The 16,860-nt window shown below is 46.7% G+C and overlaps 1 protein-coding gene across 1 annotated transcript in view; it reads left to right on the forward strand.

Moving 5' to 3' along the window:
• Positions 1–1,825: 1,825 nt before the first annotated feature.
• Positions 1,826–16,860, forward strand: part of LOC111142879 (ST3 beta-galactoside alpha-2,3-sialyltransferase 3) — a 187,856-nt gene continuing 172,821 nt past the window's right edge. Inside the window, exon 1 of the mRNA XM_022496273.1 lies at positions 1,826–1,956. The gene's annotated coding sequence lies outside the window, so the exon portion shown is untranslated. The remainder of the gene's footprint in view (positions 1,957–16,860) is intronic.

Consider the following 16,860-nt stretch of genomic DNA (forward strand, 5'->3'; position numbering starts at 1 on the left):
GGGTTTGGTCTCTCACTTCTGCTACACTTGATTATCTTCACCGGGCTGGTCCAACTTAATATCATGTGTTCCATGCAAACTGTGGAACCAGCCTAACAGCGTTTTAAGGGACTTGGCCCCCAGTGGGATCCAGTGGGGTCTTGAAGCTACTTTGAGCTGCCTGTAGTTGGTGAGAAACTTCCCTGGAGGATCCAGTCCCTTTGGTGGGTTCCTGGGGTATAGGTGGTTGAGGATGGAGCAGGAGCAGGGCAAGGAGGCGCCAGTGACTATGAGCCAGACTCCCAGCTGGCCCTTGGATGACCAGGCACTTGTTTCATGGCCTGTCTAGGGGCTAGAGGCTTGGGTCAGCTCAGCAATTCTCAAGGCTGCTTTATATCCCGGGCTTGGGAGGTGGTCGCTACATGGTGTCTGATTGTGGGGGGGAAGGGAGGAGCTGCAGGTTTCAAAGATAGTTTTCTATGCCAACTCCCTCCTGGGGCCAAGAAAGGGAAGCTGAATTTTTGTCCAGCATCCAACAATTCATTTGGGAGATGAGGTGGGACTGGTCTTAATGGATTGTTGAGCCCTGGGAGCACATATCTTTGAAGGGAAGGAACACACTTCTCTAGACTTGGCAGGGTCCCAGACCCTCCTACCTCTCACAGACCCCACCATCTCCATCCCCATTCCTGCTGAAGGACCTGCAGGGCTGAAGTTCCTGGTCTAACCCAAGCAAAGCTCTTAGCAGCTGACCTTTCTAGACATTATGCACTCTGGATTTTGGCTTAAGTAATAACTCCGGGGAAACCGAATTTTAAAGAGGGGATGAAACTTGCTCAAATCCTACAGAACAGGCCTCTTCCTCATTGCCTGCCAGTGCAGTCAGGCCCAGGCTGGAGTCCATCCTCTGATGGATTCCAGGGAAGCCTTTTTGTCAGGGCAAACTGCCCTCCTTTCCTAAGGTGGCATCTCTGGGTTGGCAACCAAGGATCGCAGCCTGACAGTACCTTCTCCCTTCTGTCCATCCCATCAGTGGTGGTAAACGTTTCAAATGGTGCTCCAGGTGGATATGCTGGTGTTCAGGGGCGGGAATGACTGTAGGGTGGGAGAGAGCTGGGACCTCGGGAGCTGCAGGGCGAGTGGTCCTGTGCGCGGACTAAGCATTTTCTGCCACACTGAAATGGGCAATACAGCAGGGAACCCTGTTTCCTTATACGCCACAGGATAGGGCAGGGTCGCCCAGCCCGTAGAGGCTGCCAAACCTTGGGCCTCAGGGAGCCCACCAGCGGCGCTCAGCCGGGCACCCGGCGGCAGCTGCGGCCCTTGTGGAATGATGGTGGCCAGCCTGCATCTGCGCCCGGGCGGCCGCCGGCCCTTCGCGCGCCTGCGAGGAAACAGGCTCCCGAGGAGCTGGGTCACGCCCGCGGGCATCAGACGTTCTTCTCCCGGCCATGAAGCCGGGGGAGGAGAATTGCTCCAGGCGGCGGATGTGCTCCGGAAAACTGAGGCGAGGTGTCCCCGCTGACCTGCAGGCCGGGCCGCCTCGGCCGGACGCTGCTCCGCACCTCCCACAGCCCGGGTCCCCGCTGAGGGTGGGGTGGGCGGGTCGGGAAACTGGGGGTGCGGGTGCCTATTGGGTCTCCACGAGCTTGCGCTCGCCCGCTGCCGCAGCGCAGCTCTGCATTGGTCAGCCCGGCGCCCCGCCCGGCTCCCGCGGCCCGATTGGCCGCGGATGCCCGACCCCCGGCGAGGGCGCTGAGGCGGAGAGCGGGATTGGTGGTCGCGTCGTCCCCGGGTCGCGGCCGCGCGCTCCGCCCGCCGCTGCGTCCCCACTATGGCGGCGCCCATGCAGCCCACCGCGTCGTGGGCGCCCGCCGGGGTCCCCCGCGGCTGTTGCGGCCGCCTGCGCCCTGGCCTTCGCCTTCCCGCCCGCGTCGGGCCGGGCGCCGCCTCCCCGCTGCCTCCCTCTCCGCTGCGGTAAGGGCCAGTCGTGCGCGCGTCGGGGCGCAGCAGCCACCGCAGTAACGGTGGCCGCGCCACCCTCCCCTCCCCCGCCGCCCCTGGTCCCGGCGGGCGCGGAGTCCGCCCGCTCGCGCTGGGGAAGGGAGGGTTGGGGGCACGGCCTAGCTGCGCCCCTCATCCCCGAGCAGTGAGGTCCAGCTTGGACTGGGGGCTCGGGCCCGGACTGCGGGCCCCGGGCGATTTCGTCCGGGAAGGTGGGGCGGACAGCCAGGCCCCGGGGGAGGACGGCTGGACCCGGGCCGCGCTGTGTGAGGTCACCTGCGTGCGAGACCCCTCAGCGCTGCGCACCTTGGCGCAGAGGAGGGACGGGCGAGCGGGCCTCCGCTGTGGGAAGAGGAGAAGGAAAAGTCCAGGGAAAGCTTGAGCGGGAATCTGCAGCGCACTGGGTAGCGGTTGTCATTGCTTACTGCTTTCCTGGCAGCCAGACATTCGGGGGACCGGGTCAGTTTGATAGGCAAAGGACGCCTTTTTGGTTTCCTTTCCTTCTGGCACTTCTCCCCATTGTTAATTCGGGAATCTTGCTTGCAAGACGAAATATCTTCGTGATGAGAGCAGGTTTGGGGAGGATGGTGTCCCACGAATGTTTTGGGTTTCTTTTTGACACTGCTCATTTTTAAGATTCCTCAGTAAACTTCATTTCTGTTTGCGCTTCCCTCACAAACGAGGGAGGAGTGGAACGTGTGAACTAAATCAAATTGAGAGAGAGAGAGAGACCAATGAAAGCGGCTGTTATTTTGTAAAAACTGGGAACTTTTTTGTGGATGTAATTTGAGTTGTCTATACTATACCTAGTTGAACTTGAAGGTAAAACAAAATTACTTATTAGGTTCCTGGAAGTAAAGTAGTCCTCATGGAAAATTAGGCTATCTCTAAGTCAAAATCACTTTGGAGTGATGATCGTTGAGCTGTTTGGCATACCTTCAAGTCAAAAAGATTAAAAGGAAGCCGGCACAAAAATTTATGACCAAACTGTGTTTTCAGATCACCTCTTAAGGCAGTAACAGCTCCTACGATGAAAGATTTTTCACTCTAGGATATCTTGAAGTATTAAGTGATGAATCTCACTGTTTTGCAAGTCTACGTGTGTGGTCGTGGTTAAATAAAAGTAAATTATTAAAGAGGGAATAAGACGTGCATGTTCTTAGAGTAATTGACTTTGGATCATCAGTAGTGTCTCATGAATACATATTATGTGCAAGTCAGTAAGAATGTGGGGGAACTGAAGACCTGTAAGGTAAGAGACTTGTTCTGATTAGCCTAAGAGATAGTTGTGGGAAAACAGGGCACACAGGACACTGATAACTGGTCATATTGCCTCTAGAATTCCTAGACAGTAGGTAGGAGAATCTGGGAAGAGAAGAAACCCATATATTTGAGAAAGGTTCCACAGGGAAGCTGATGCTTGCCTTAAGACATGACTGGGTAAGCCTGGGGGATGAAGAATAAGAAGAGCGGAAGATACAAGAAAGGATGGTCAGGAGGCAGGGGAGAAGGGGAAATGCTCATGGGTGATTCCAGGAGGTTCTTGTTAGAGAAACTGGGAGGTAAGTTTGTATCAAAAAGGTAGGTGGGTGGCATCAGATGGAGAAGTAACTTTGTCTCAGGCAGAGCAAAGGATAAAAAGGTAGAAGCATGTAACTCCAGCTAGCCTTTAGAAAGATAGACAGTAGCACTTCGTTCATTCTTGTCACTTTTCTGATTAATCCCAGCTGTGTGTACCGACAGTCCTTGTGACTACTGAGATTGAGGATTGGGGCCTCTAGATGCCTTCTTGCCTTCCTTCTCTCCCCTTGTGTTCACTTTGTTGCCAGGTCTTGCGGCTAGACTCCCCACTGTTTTTGTCATCTGCTGCTTTCCATTTCTGCTGTCATCAGTCTTATTTGGGGTCATTGATACCATGCCGTTGAGTTATTGTAGGAACTCCACCCCCAACATCCCCCCCCCGCCATCTATGCTGTGTACTGCTCTCTCACTTCCAGGTATCTCACTTCCCTAGTTAAGACTTTTAACAGCTCCCCATTGTGGGTTGAATTAACACAGAACAGACTGGCAGAGACACTATGGGTAAATTCATTTCTTGCATTCCCTTAGATTTTGTTATTTTTTCCAGGTCAGTAGAACTGTTTGCTCTTTGTGCTTTGCTGTTTGTGCTTCATATCTTTGTTGATGTTGCTTTTTCTATCTTAAATGACCCCCTTGAATCTCTAATTATTGGTTCTTACCCATGTTCAGGGCCATGTGCTATGGAAGGTCCTTTGTGAAACTTCCCTGTACTTTTCTTCCCATCTAGATGGGACTTGTCTCTCCTTTAAAACATTTTATGTTGACAACTGTGCCAAAAATGCAGACTCTAGCATGCCATCTGATTTTGCTACCTCCTGAGGGCACTATAAAATTCCCATCTATGGGAACAACTGAACTTGTTCAGAGCATAGACAGTCTTCATCATCTAACACAGTGTTTTGTATATAGTAGGTACTTGACAGGCTTGTTTTTTTTTTTTTTTTTTAAGATTTACTTATTTATTTGAGAGAGAGAGTGAGTGCGCATGAGAAGGGAGAGGGTCAGAGTGAGAAGCAGACTCCCTGCTGAGCAGGGAGCCCAATGTGGGACTCCATCCAGGGACTCCAGGATCATGACCTGAGCCGAAGGCAGTTGCTTAACCAACTAAGCCACCCAGGCGCCCCTGACAGGTGGGTTTTATATTGAACACAGCTTTAAACCAAGATGGATGCAAAGAAAATTCTTTGTACAAACAAAATGTTCATCATAAAATCTGTAAAGAAAGTTACTTATGTGAGAGAATTCCTTATTAAGAGATCTGACGAGGGGTACCTGGCTGGCTCAGTCAGAGGGACTTGTAACCCTTGATCTCTGGGTTGTGAGTTCAAGCCCCACATTGGATGTAGAAATTACTTAAAAACAAAATCTTTAGGGGCGCCTGGGTGGCTCAGTGGGTTAAAGCCTCTGCCTTCGGCTTGGATCATGATCCCAGGGTCTTGGGATCGGGTCCCGCATCTGGCTCTCTGTTCAGTGGGGAGCCTGCTTCCCTTCCTCTCTCTCTGCCTGCCTCTCTGCCCATCTGTGATATCTGTCTGTCAAATCAATAAATAAAATCTTTAAAAAAAAAAAGAAAAAATAAAATCTTGAGATTTTTTTTTTAATGAGAGAGAGAGAGCATGAGCAGAGGGGAGGGGCAGAGGGAGAAGCAGATGAGGGAGAAGGACCTGGTGAGGGGGTCGATCCCAGGACCCTGAGATCATGACCTGAGCTGAAGGCAGTTGCTTAATCAACTGAGCCACCCAGCTGCCCCCAAAACAATTTTTTTTTAAAGATTTTATTTATTTATTTGACAGAGACACAGTGAGAGAGGGAACACAAGCAGGGGGAGTGGGAGAGGGAGAAGCAGGCTTCCTGATGAGCAGGAAATCCAACAAGGGGCTTGATCCCAGGACCCTGAGATCGTGACCTGAGCCAAACGCAGATGCTTAACCACTCAGCCACCCCAGCACCCCCCAAAAATAAAATCTTAAAAAAAAGAGAGATCTGATGATCTGATGTATTGATCTGGAGGGCTTGGATTAGGCTGCATTAACAAAAATCCATTAAGACTTAAGTGGCTTAACAGAACAAAAGCGGATTTCTCACTAGCATGAGTGCCCAGGGAACTGTGTTCCTCACAATCACTCAGGGACCCAGGCTGATGGAAACTCCATCCGAACATGGTGTTTCAGCGATCATTTTGATCTGAGTGAAAGATGGTGGTTAGGGGGCATGGTCCCTGGATGGCACATGTCACTTTCGTTCACATTTCATCTCCTAAGGCAAGTTACATGGCCAAACCTAACTTTAAAGAAGAGCAGGGAGGGGTACCTGGGTGGCTCAGTTGGTTAAATGTCCAACTCTTGATTTCAGCTCAGATCATGCATGATCTCAGGGTCGTGGGGTTGAGCCCCGCATTGGGCTTTGTGCTCAGTGTAGGGTCTTCTTGTCCCTCTCCCTCAGTTCCTCCCCTACGCATGCTGTCTCTCTCTCAAACAATTAAAACAAAACAAAACAAAACAAAAAACAGGGAATTGCAACTTTAGCATGTGCCTGGGAAGCAAAGAGCCAGATCTAATTGGTGGGCAGCAGGAAGGACTAATGCATCTTTTATGAGTACCACAGTCCATAGAAGATTGGAGGTAGCAAAATCAGATGGCCTGCTAGAGACGAGCGTATTGACAATAGCAAGAAATAGGATCTCTAGCTAGGTATGGGAGGAAGCTGGATAGGGAAGTTGGGACTCCATGACAGGCACTGTACATACACATCCACAGGCCAGGGCTGCTGGTACTTGGGCAGGCTGGTGTACCCTAGTCCCAGCAGAGTCATGCCAAGGGCATCACTGTTCTATATTGCCCTCAGTAGTGAACACAGGAATGGTCCTGAGGCATCCCAGAAAAGTTGAGTTATAGTCAAGTAATTTAGCTAGGAGGAATGAAATAACTGGAGGTACATTTTCACTTGTATAACTAAACTAAGAAGGAAACTTAGTTTAACATTGGTTAAATTGGGTTTCCTTGAGACCATCAAACTTCAGGGAGGAGAGTCTTTTTTTTTTTTTTTCTTTAAAGATTTTATTTATTTGAGAGAGAGTTGGGGAGGGACAGAAAATTTCAAGCAGATTCCGCATTGAGTGCAGAACGTGATGGCGGGGTTCGATCTCCTGATGTTGAGATCATGACCTGAGCTGAAACCAAGAGTTGGATGCTTAACTGACCAAGTAACCCAGGTGCCCTGAGATTTCACTTTTGATAAAGAAGAGAAACATAGAGTGTTAGTTGGAGCTTTGGTGCAGGAGATAAGATCTGGGTTGAAATCTTGTTTCCGCCACTAATTGTCTGACATTGACCAAGTGTCTTCTTGAGCCTGACATTATCAGTAAAATACGCAGGGTGAATCAATAGAGTTGGTTTATGTAAAGCGCTTTGCATAGTACCTGGTTCGGAGTAAGCAGTCGTGTTCATGAGTATCACCACCAGCAGCAGCAGGGTTTGAAAAACACTTTTGAGCAAACCTAGGAATGTAAGTAGAAGGCTTCCCTCAAATTTTCCTACCTTTTTTTCCCTGTCTTTGGATAGCATTCTTTTTTTTTTTTTTTTTTGAAGATTATTTATTTATTTATTTGACAGACAGAGATCACAAGTAGGCAGAGAGGGAGAGAGAAGCAGGCTCCCCACTGAGCAAAGAGCCTGATGCAGGGCTTGATCCCAGGACCCTGAGATCATGACCTGAGCCGAAGGCAGAGGCTTAACCCACTGAGCCACCCAGGCGCCCCCTTGGATAGCATTCTTACCATACCTTTCTTATTTTCACGTTTGTCATATTTGATTTTATTTAGTCGTATGTATGTCTGTGTCCACCATCACACAAGGCACTCCAGTCACCTTTTAACTGAGCAGGTGCTGTTAGGTGCTTGTGCTGTTTATATTGGCCTCGGTAATGTCACTCAGGGAGCAAAAATCAACTTTTGTTCTGCTCTGTTTTCAGCACTAGCAAGGCCCTGTGCTAGGTCATGGCATTGTAAGTTAAGAAAGGGACGGCACTGGCCTAAAGGAGCCTATAGTCTGGTAGGACCAGAAGCCAGTAAGCCGGCAGATAAAATACATTGTCACAAGGGCTGTGTTTGAGGATCCCTTGGGATCTCCAAAATGAGACTTGGCTATCACACTGGGAGTATAAATAACAGTTTTCCAGAAAGGTTCACACCTAACCTAGGTCTTGAAGAATCACTGGCTATTAGCTTGGTGGATGTGGGTTTGAAAGGCTTTCTGACAGGAAATGATGTGTGTAATGGCCTAGAAACACGAGCGAGTGTGGCTACATCCTGAGGACACTTGAGTGGCAGGAGAGGGAAGGGGTGTGTGGAGGCTGTGAAAGGCACCTTGCGAAGGTTTTTTGAGTTCAGGAGTCAGAGCTTTATCCTGCAGAGGAGTAGAAGCCACTGAAGGATTTGAAGGTAGGAAATCAGCTTTGTTCCTTAGGAGGGTCACTGCATGTCGAGGAGGCAGAGCAGTGGGTGCCCCATTTCCCTGACAGGGGAAGTTCTGAGGTTTGTAGCCGTGGTCCCATGCCCTGCTACACAAGAGTCATAGAATGTTCATGTCTGGGGAGAGATGAGAGTGAGGTGAATGGAGGGAGGGCACCGATAGACAGGGGTGGTGATGTGAGTGGGGCCTCGGGGTCTTTCCTGGGGGTGGAGGGCAGCACCCTTTCCAGGGGTCCACAGACCAGGATTTCCGTCCTGGTTTCCCTGGTTTCTGCAGTATGACCTTGGGCAAGCTGCAGAACCCCTTGTGTCTTGTTGGTTTCCAAATCTGTGAAATGGGGTAAAAAATCCCTACCTTGCAAGGTTGCCGCTCTGGGGATACAAGCAGATAGGAAGCCCGGCATGATTAGATAACATAAGGGGCCTCCTGTGATAAAAATAACAGTTTTAAGATTTCTAACGTCTAGAATATTACTGGGTTCGTGGTAGGTGCTCCTTCAGCCTTCAGTCCCACCTCCTGGAGATAACCACCGCCCACATTGTGGTTTTATTTCTATATCTTAAGTGATTGGTGAGTGCTGGTCTGGGAGTGGTAGGCATGGGGGATTATTCTGAGATCTAGAAGGGAAGCATCGATATGGATAGCACACCGACTTAAACATTCTTTAAATGCCAACAAATTATATATGGCTCTTCAGCTGCTCCCGCCCCCACCCGGAAGCCACGCGTGCACAAGGGCACACATTCCTGCCCCGGCTTTGCTCCGATGTGCACACTGCACGTACGGCTGGAGCACGTGCTGCTTTGGCCTGTCATCGTTGACTGTGTCCCCCTGAAGTTTTGCTCCTCTTCAGTCTTCTTCGGAGCATGGTTTTAAAGATGATAATGGGGCTTGAATCAGACTTGTTTTCCATTAGGTTCCTCCCTGGTCATCCCCACTGATGGGGAGTTCCTCCCCTCCGAGCTCTTGTGCAACTTAATTTACTTTACTCTGATTAAATGTCATCTACTGTCGTCTTGTCTTACCATTCATTATTTGTCTACTTGGCAGTGCCTTTCTCCTTTTCCTTGATGTCAGTTTTTCTTACAAAATCACGGAAAGATGGCATTATGTATTTTTGACATGACTTAAAAACCCATTGAAACCTTTTTTTTTTTTTTTTTAAGATTTTATTTATTTATTTGACAGAGAGAGAAATCACAAGCAGGCAGCGAGGCAGGCAGAGAGAGAGGGGGAAGCAGACTCTCCACTGAGCAGAGAGCCTGACGTGAGGCTCCATCCCAGGACCCTGGGATCATGATCTGAGCTGAAGGGTTAAGAGGCTTAACCCATTGAGCCACCCAGGTGCCCCACCCACTGAAACCTTTTGTTTGAAATATGTTGAATGGGTTAAAAAATTCTATGACTGGGGCACCTGGCTGGCTCGGTTGGTGGAGTGTGTGATCTTTGATTTGTGGGTCATGAGTTTGAGCCCCATGTTGCATATAGAGATTACTTAAAAATTTTTATAAAAAACAAATAAATTTGGGACCCCTGGGTGGCTCAGTCAGTTAAGCATCTGCCTTTGGCTCAGGTTATGATCCTGGGGTCCTGGGATCGAGTCCAGCATCAGGCTCCCTGCTCTGCGAAGAACCTGCTTCTCCCTCTCTCTCTTTGTCCCCCACCCCCCGGCTTGTGCTCTCACTCTCTCTGTCTGTGTCAAATATATAAATAAAGCCTTTAAAAAAATTATAAAAAAAAGAAAAGAAAATTCCATTGTTTAGTTTTTTAATTAATTAATTAGTTAATATAAGTAATCTCGACGCCCAATATGGGCCTCAAACTCACTGCCCGAGATCAAGAGTCACATGTTCTTCAGACTGAGCCAGCGAGGTGCTCCACCACTGAGATTTGATTTGATTTGATTTGATTATTTTTATTATTATTATTTTTTAAAGATTTTACTTATTTCTCTGACAAAGATCACAAGTAGGCAGAGAGGCAGGCAGAGAGAGAGGGGGAAGCAGGCTCCCCACCGAGCAGAGAACCCGATGCGGGGCTCGATTCCAGGACCCCAGGATCATGACCTGAGCTGAAGGCAGAGGCTTCAACCCACTGAGCCACCCAGGTACCCCTGATTATTATTATTTTTAAAGATTTTATTTATTTATTTGACAGACAGAGATCACAAGTAGGCAGAGAGGCAGGCAGAGAGAGAGGAGGAAGCACTCCCTGCTGAGCAGAGAGCCCGATGCGGGGCTCGATCCCAGGACCCTGAGATCATGACCAGAGCTGAAGGCAGAGGCTTTAACAGACTGAGCCACCCAGGCACCCCCATTTTATTTTATTTTTTAAAAAAGATTTTATTTATTTATCAGAGAGAGTATGTGGTAGGCAGAGAGAGAAGCAGACACCCCACTGAGCAGAGAGCCCAACATGGGACTCTATCCCAGGACCTTGAGATCATGACCTGAGCCGAAGGCAGACACTTAACCGACTGAGCCACCCAGGCGTCCTGAGTTGTTGTTGTTGTTGTTTTTTAATTGAAACACAGTTGACACTTTATTACTAAGTCTTTAAAGTATGTGAAGAGTAAATTGTAAGGCAGCTATTCTTAAGAGTTTTTGGTCTCCGGACTCCTTTGTAAGTTTAAAGGTTATTGAAACCCCAAAGAACTTCCATTTTTGTGGGCTTTGTCTGTTGGGATTTAATGTATTAAAACTTACCGAGAAAATTTCAAATTATAAGAATATCACCATACATTCCATTAGCTGTGAGGACAGTGATGTTGTCACTTGTCATCATATGTTATGTAGCCTCTGGAAAATCTGCTGGACTCTTGTGAGAAAATGAGAGTGAACAGGCAAATGGTGTCTGAGAATTATTATGAAAATAATTTTAAACTCGTGGATCTACTGAAAGGGCCTTGGGGACCCTTACAGGTCTCTGGACCAGTTTGAGATCTGCCGACATATAGATGTAAGAGTTTTTGTACATGACACTTTTATATCTTTTTGGCAACAAAATGAAATAAGGTGGAAATACTACTAAACATCAGTTTTTGTTTTTTATTTTGTTTTTTGCTTTTTGTTTTAGAGGGGATGAGGGGCAGAGGGAGAGAGAGAGAAAGAGAGCATCTTAAACAGGCTCCACGCCTCGTGTGAAACATAATGTAGGGCTTGATCTCACAATCCTGAGGTCATGACCTGAACTGAAATCAAGAGTCTGTTGAAAACGTCAGTTTTCAAAATGCGCTCAGCACAGATTCTTTTAAAAAAAGTAACTAGTGGGGCGCCTGGGTGGCTCAGTGGGTTAAAGCCTCTGCCTTCGGCTCAGGTCATGATCTCAGGGTCCTGGGATCAAGCTCCGCATCGGACTCTCTGCTCCGCAGGGAGCCTGCTTCCTCCTCTCTCTGCCTGCCTCTCTGCCTACTTGTGATCTCTGTCTGTCAAATAAATAAATAAAATTAAAAAAAAAAAAAATATATATATATATATATATATATTCAAGAAGAGAAATTAAAGATATATATATCAATCAAGTAATATACCATGTTATAGAATTGGAAGTCTCATATTGCTGAGATTATGGGGGTAAGTAAATGGAACACATGCTTAACTGCAATCCCAATCAAAATCCCAGGAAGATTATTTTTTGTAGAAATTGATTGGAAAACAAGGGCACCACTGAAATTCAGTGGGAAAGACAGTCTTGTCAATAAGTGGGACTAGAGGGGCGCCTGGGTGGCTCAGTGGGTTAAAACCTCTGCCTTCAGCTCAGGTCATGATCCCAGGGACCTGGGATCAAGCCCCGCATCGGGCTCTCTGCTCGGCAGGGAGCCTGCTTCCGCCTCTCTCTCTGCCTGCCTCTCTGCCTACTTGTGATCTCTGTCTGTCAAATAAATAAATAAAATCTTAAAAAAAAAAAAAGTAACTAGTTTCTAGCTTTGGTTAAAACATGTTCTCTAGGGGCACCTGGGTGGCTCAGTGGGTTAAGCCTCTGCCTTCAGCTCAGGTCATGATCTCAGGGTCCTGGGATCAAGCCCCGCATTGGGTTCTCTGCTCTGCGGGGAGCCTGCTTCTCCCTCTCTCTCTGCCTGCCTCTCTGCCTACTTGTGATCTCTGTTGAATAAATAAATAAAATCTTTTATAAAAAGTTAAAAAAAAAAACAAAAAACATGTTCTTTACCTTGAAAGGACAGTCGTGTGAGTACTTTTGGAATATCTGCTAAGTAGCATACTGCTAACAGATACTTGCCATTGCCAGTAATGGTCAGCAAACTGTGCCTTTCACTCCAGAAATCTTTTTTTTTTAAGATTTTATTTTATTTTATGTAGGCGCTCTGCCCAGCGTGAAACCTAGCGTAGGGCTTGAACTCACAACCCTGAGTTGGAGACCCAAATTGAGATCAAGAGTCTGATGCTTTACCGACTGAGCCACCCAGGTGCCCCTTCTTTTTTTCTTTTTTTTCCTTTCTTCCTTTTCTTTCTTTCAGATTTTTATTATTTTTTTTTAAGTTTGTTTATTTTTGGTAATCTCTGCACCCAACATGGGACTCAAACTCACAACCCCAAAATCAAACGTGGCACGATCCACCCCCTGAGCCAGCCAGGGTTTCCTAATTTTCCTAATGATGTACTTTTCCTAATGTTTCCTAATGATGTTTCCTAATGATGTACTTTTCACTCACAACAACAGAACAATATAATGACATCTGTCACTAAGTCTTAATATGCCATATTGCTTCAGGGTTTTGTTTTGTTTTGCCTAAAAAAATAGAATGTTGCATTTCCAGTAAATGTGCCCCTATGTATTTTTTTCTCATCTCTTTCCTTGTTCACCAGAGAAACAGTATCTTGAATTTAAACTTCTTAAATTCCCATACATGTTTTTTTTTTTAAGATTTATTTATTTATTAGAGAGAGAGAGAGAGATCACAAGTAGGCAGAGAGGCAGGCAGAGAGAGAGGGGGCAGCAGGCTCCCTGCTGAGCAGAGAGCCCGATGCGGGGCTCGATCCCAAGACCCTGAGATCATGACCTGAGCCGAAGGCAGAGGCTTAACCCACTGAGCCACCCAGGCGCCCCCCCCCATACATGTTTTTATGGTTTTGCTCCATGTTCTGTGCTCGCACGCCGCACACAGCAGGGGCCGGGGGCCGGCCGGGCTTGCTGGTGTCCCTGGAACCCTGACGTGCGTGCCCGTGTGTGAGTGTTGTTGCTGACTGCTTTCAGTTTATGGTGTTTTAGGATACACGGCCATCTCCCAGCCCCCTTCAACACCAGCCTCCACTCTTTGATCTCAGCTGGCCCAGGCAAAGGAGGGTTGTCTCTTCAAACATTCCGGTTGAATTTTCTCAAGACTGATTGCATTCAGTGTTTTTAATCTTACACATAGAATTTACCTTTTCCAGATAAAACATCATTACCGCAACCTTGTCCCCAGGACACCATTAAGCAAAACCCCCTTAAAACCAAACCTTAACAGCTCCTATTCAGAAAGGGTCATTTTGTTCGCTTGTTTATTTTTTGGGTAAAAACAAAGATGAACTGAAGATTGTGTTCCCTTGGATCCCTCCACACCCACCTCCCACCACCAACCTGGCTTTTACTTAGCTGCTTCTGAAGGGAGCATCCAGTCAGAGACAAAACATTTTTCAGCCTTCCGCTTCTGTCTTCTATTTTTATAACCTGGGTGGATATCTAATTTCTACTTAGAAAGTCACTGACCACCTGTATTACAGGAGTCTGGGTCCAGTCAGGAGAGAGAAACCACATGGTACTTTTAGCAGGTAAACTTAGTGTAAGAATTATTAACTGTAACAAGAATTTGGAGTAACATGAGATCAGCTAGTAAGAAGGAAAGAAAGAGGGGCGCCTGAGTGGCTCAATGGGTTAAAGCCTCTGCCTTCAGCCCAGGTCATGATCCCAGGGTCCTGGGATCCAGCCCCGCATCGGGCTCTGCTCAGCGGGGAGCCGGCTTCCCTCTCTCTCTGCCTGCCTCTCTGCCTACTTGTGATCTCTGTCTGTTGGATAAATGAATAAAATCTTTAAAAAAAAAAAGGAAAGAAAGAAGCACATGAAAGGATGTTCAACACCATTAGCCATAGGGGAAATAGGAAGCAAAACTATAATGAGACACTTACCCCACCCCAGCCTCTCTGATGATCCATTTTTTATATATATACCCATATGTGTTTATGTATTATATATAATTTATATATTATATATAATTTATTATATATTTATAATAATATATATGTATATTGTTTCATTTGCTTGGTTCACACCCACTAGGACAGCTATAATCAAAAAGACAGATAATCACTAGTGTTGGCACAGGTGTGGAGAAATCAGAATTCTCATATGTTGCTGATGGAAACATGAAATAGCTCAGCTGTCATTTCCTCAAACAGTTCAATGTAGAGAGTTACCATGTGACCTAGGTATATATCACTCCTAGATGTACCCAAGTCCTTCTCTAGGTACGTACCCAAGAGAAATTAAAAATTTATGTCCATATAAAAATTTGTACATTGGTGTTCCTGGAAGCATAATTTTTCCAGAAAGTGGAAATAACCCAAACGTCCATCAACTGATAATTGGATAAGTAAAATGTAATTTATGTTCATATGGTGGGATGCTTTTTGGCGCTAAAAAGAAATGCAGCCCTGATCCATGCTACAACGTATGTGAACCTTGAAAACATCAGGCTAGGTGAAAGGAACCTGTCACAAAGGACCACATAGTGTATGATTCCATATATGTGACATGCCTATAAACATTTGCCTATTCTATAGAACAGAAAGTAGATTAATGGTTGCTTAGGACTCAGAGAATGGGAGGTTGGGCAGGGGGTGGCAGCTCAGGGGTGCAGGATATCATTTTGGAGTAATGGGAATGTTCTAAAATTGATTGTGGTAATGTTTGCACAACTATGTGAAAATACCAAAAGCCATTGAAATGTCTACTTTGAATGGCTGAATCATATGGTACGTGAAGGATACCTCCATAAAGCTTTTCTAAAGGAGTAAAGAGAACCCCAAAGGAATCTAGGCGTAGCACATATAAGGCCTGGGGCTGAGAGAGAGTGCTCAGTGAAGAGCTCCCCAGTCTACCCCACACCTGGCGCAGGCCGAGATACAAACTTTGGGGTGCAGTGGACATGATGATGGCTTACTGGGTCACCGATGAGTTACTGTGATGCTGCATGGTGGGATTGGCTGGAAACCAGCCTTCTTGGGGGTTGGGGTCTCTTTGCACAGAGGGGTCTCACCAAGGGCACTGTGCTATGCAGCTGCCCAGGCTGGGCGCTGAGGGCCGCTATTGGCCTCTGCTCATCGTTTATGATGTATAAACACCTGGAGAAGCCAGGTGTGCTGTTGGAGTCTACCCGGAAGAACACACTGGAACCCAGAAACAAAATCCCATTTTCCTCCAGCATGGGCTCTCCAGCACCTTCTACTGACAGAGCTCGTATCATGCCAACCAGCAAAGAAAAATATGCACAAATATGCCCGGGCTCAGATCCGTCTTGACAGAGCAAGCAAACGGGGTGACTATGGAGCGGAGAGGCAATAAACCTGTAACCCACACAGGAGTCATGGGGATCTCAGCAGCCCCCAAGCTTTTTAATTCCCTTTGGGGGTCCCAAGGTTATCCTTGTCCCTAGGCAGCTGTGATTGGAGAAGCCAGGACACTGTGTCTTTGAGTTAACTCGCCCTCGGCCCAGCTCTTTCTAGTCCATTTTTACATCTTTTTCTGTTCTATATGCTTGGTTCTCTTTTTCAGATACCAGTTATGCTTACCCTGGATCTCCTATAACTACTGTTGCTGCACGTTTTTTTGTTGTTGTTGTTTGGATTTGTTTTAGTAATCCTCTTACACTTTTGCTTTTTTCCTTTTTTTTTTTTTTAAGATTTTATTTATTTGAGTGGGAGAGAGCGTGCGCTTGTGAGCGTGAGTAGGGGAAGGGAGAGGGAGGATCATGACCTGAGCCGAAGGCAGATGCTTAACCAGCTGAGCCACCCAGCTGCCCTTATTCTTTTTCATTTTTTCTTGTTTTTTTTTTTTTTAATACACCTTCATTTCCTTCCTTCCTTCCTTTTTAAAAATTTTGGTTATTTTAAAGTAAACTCTACACCCGACGTGGGGCTCAAACCCACAATCCCGAGATCAAGAGCCGCAGACTCCACCCCCTGAGTCAGCAACGGGTCCCCACCGTCCCCAGGGTTGCTTTCATGACTCTTACCATCTTTTCAGCAGCGACCACTTTGTTGGCTACTGCTGAGGCTTTCATTTCCGTGATGGTGTTATTTTTCTTGGTTCACTCTTTCTGAATGCTAATTTTACTTTACTTAGAAAAATGGCGTTGTCTTAGTGTTTTTTCCCTGAGCTCCCCCTTTCATGTCTGCTCTTAGTTAGCTCGTGTTCTAGAGAGCCAGTTGGGAGTGGGTGGGATTAGGATAGTCTCTGTTAATGATCTTTATCTGTTCTGTAACCACATTTTTTCTGTCCTGTCATCTCCATCTACCATGTTTTGCCCCAATCGTCCCATTTCCTTTCTTCCACTGTGTTGTAGCATTTCTCATTAGATTTCCTGTACTAATTTCTTTTTATTGCTGTTTTGATTTAGTCTAGCACTTCTTCAGATGCAAAAAGTTACGTGACTGAAGCCAGATCACTGGGATTTGAATCCTGGCTTTGCCATTTGCCAGCTCTGTGATCTTAAACAAGATAATTCAACCTCTCTCTGCCTCAGTTTTTTCTGTATGTAATGGGAACGATAGATAACCTCATAGGATTGGTGAGAAGATTCAGTGAGTTAAATCGTTCAAAACTCTTAGAACCG

This window comes from Enhydra lutris, unplaced genomic scaffold, assembly GCF_002288905.1.
Source record: "Enhydra lutris kenyoni isolate GAN:26980312 unplaced genomic scaffold, ASM228890v2 scaffoldscaffold9, whole genome shotgun sequence".
Classification (NCBI taxonomy): domain Eukaryota; kingdom Metazoa; phylum Chordata; class Mammalia; order Carnivora; family Mustelidae; genus Enhydra; species Enhydra lutris.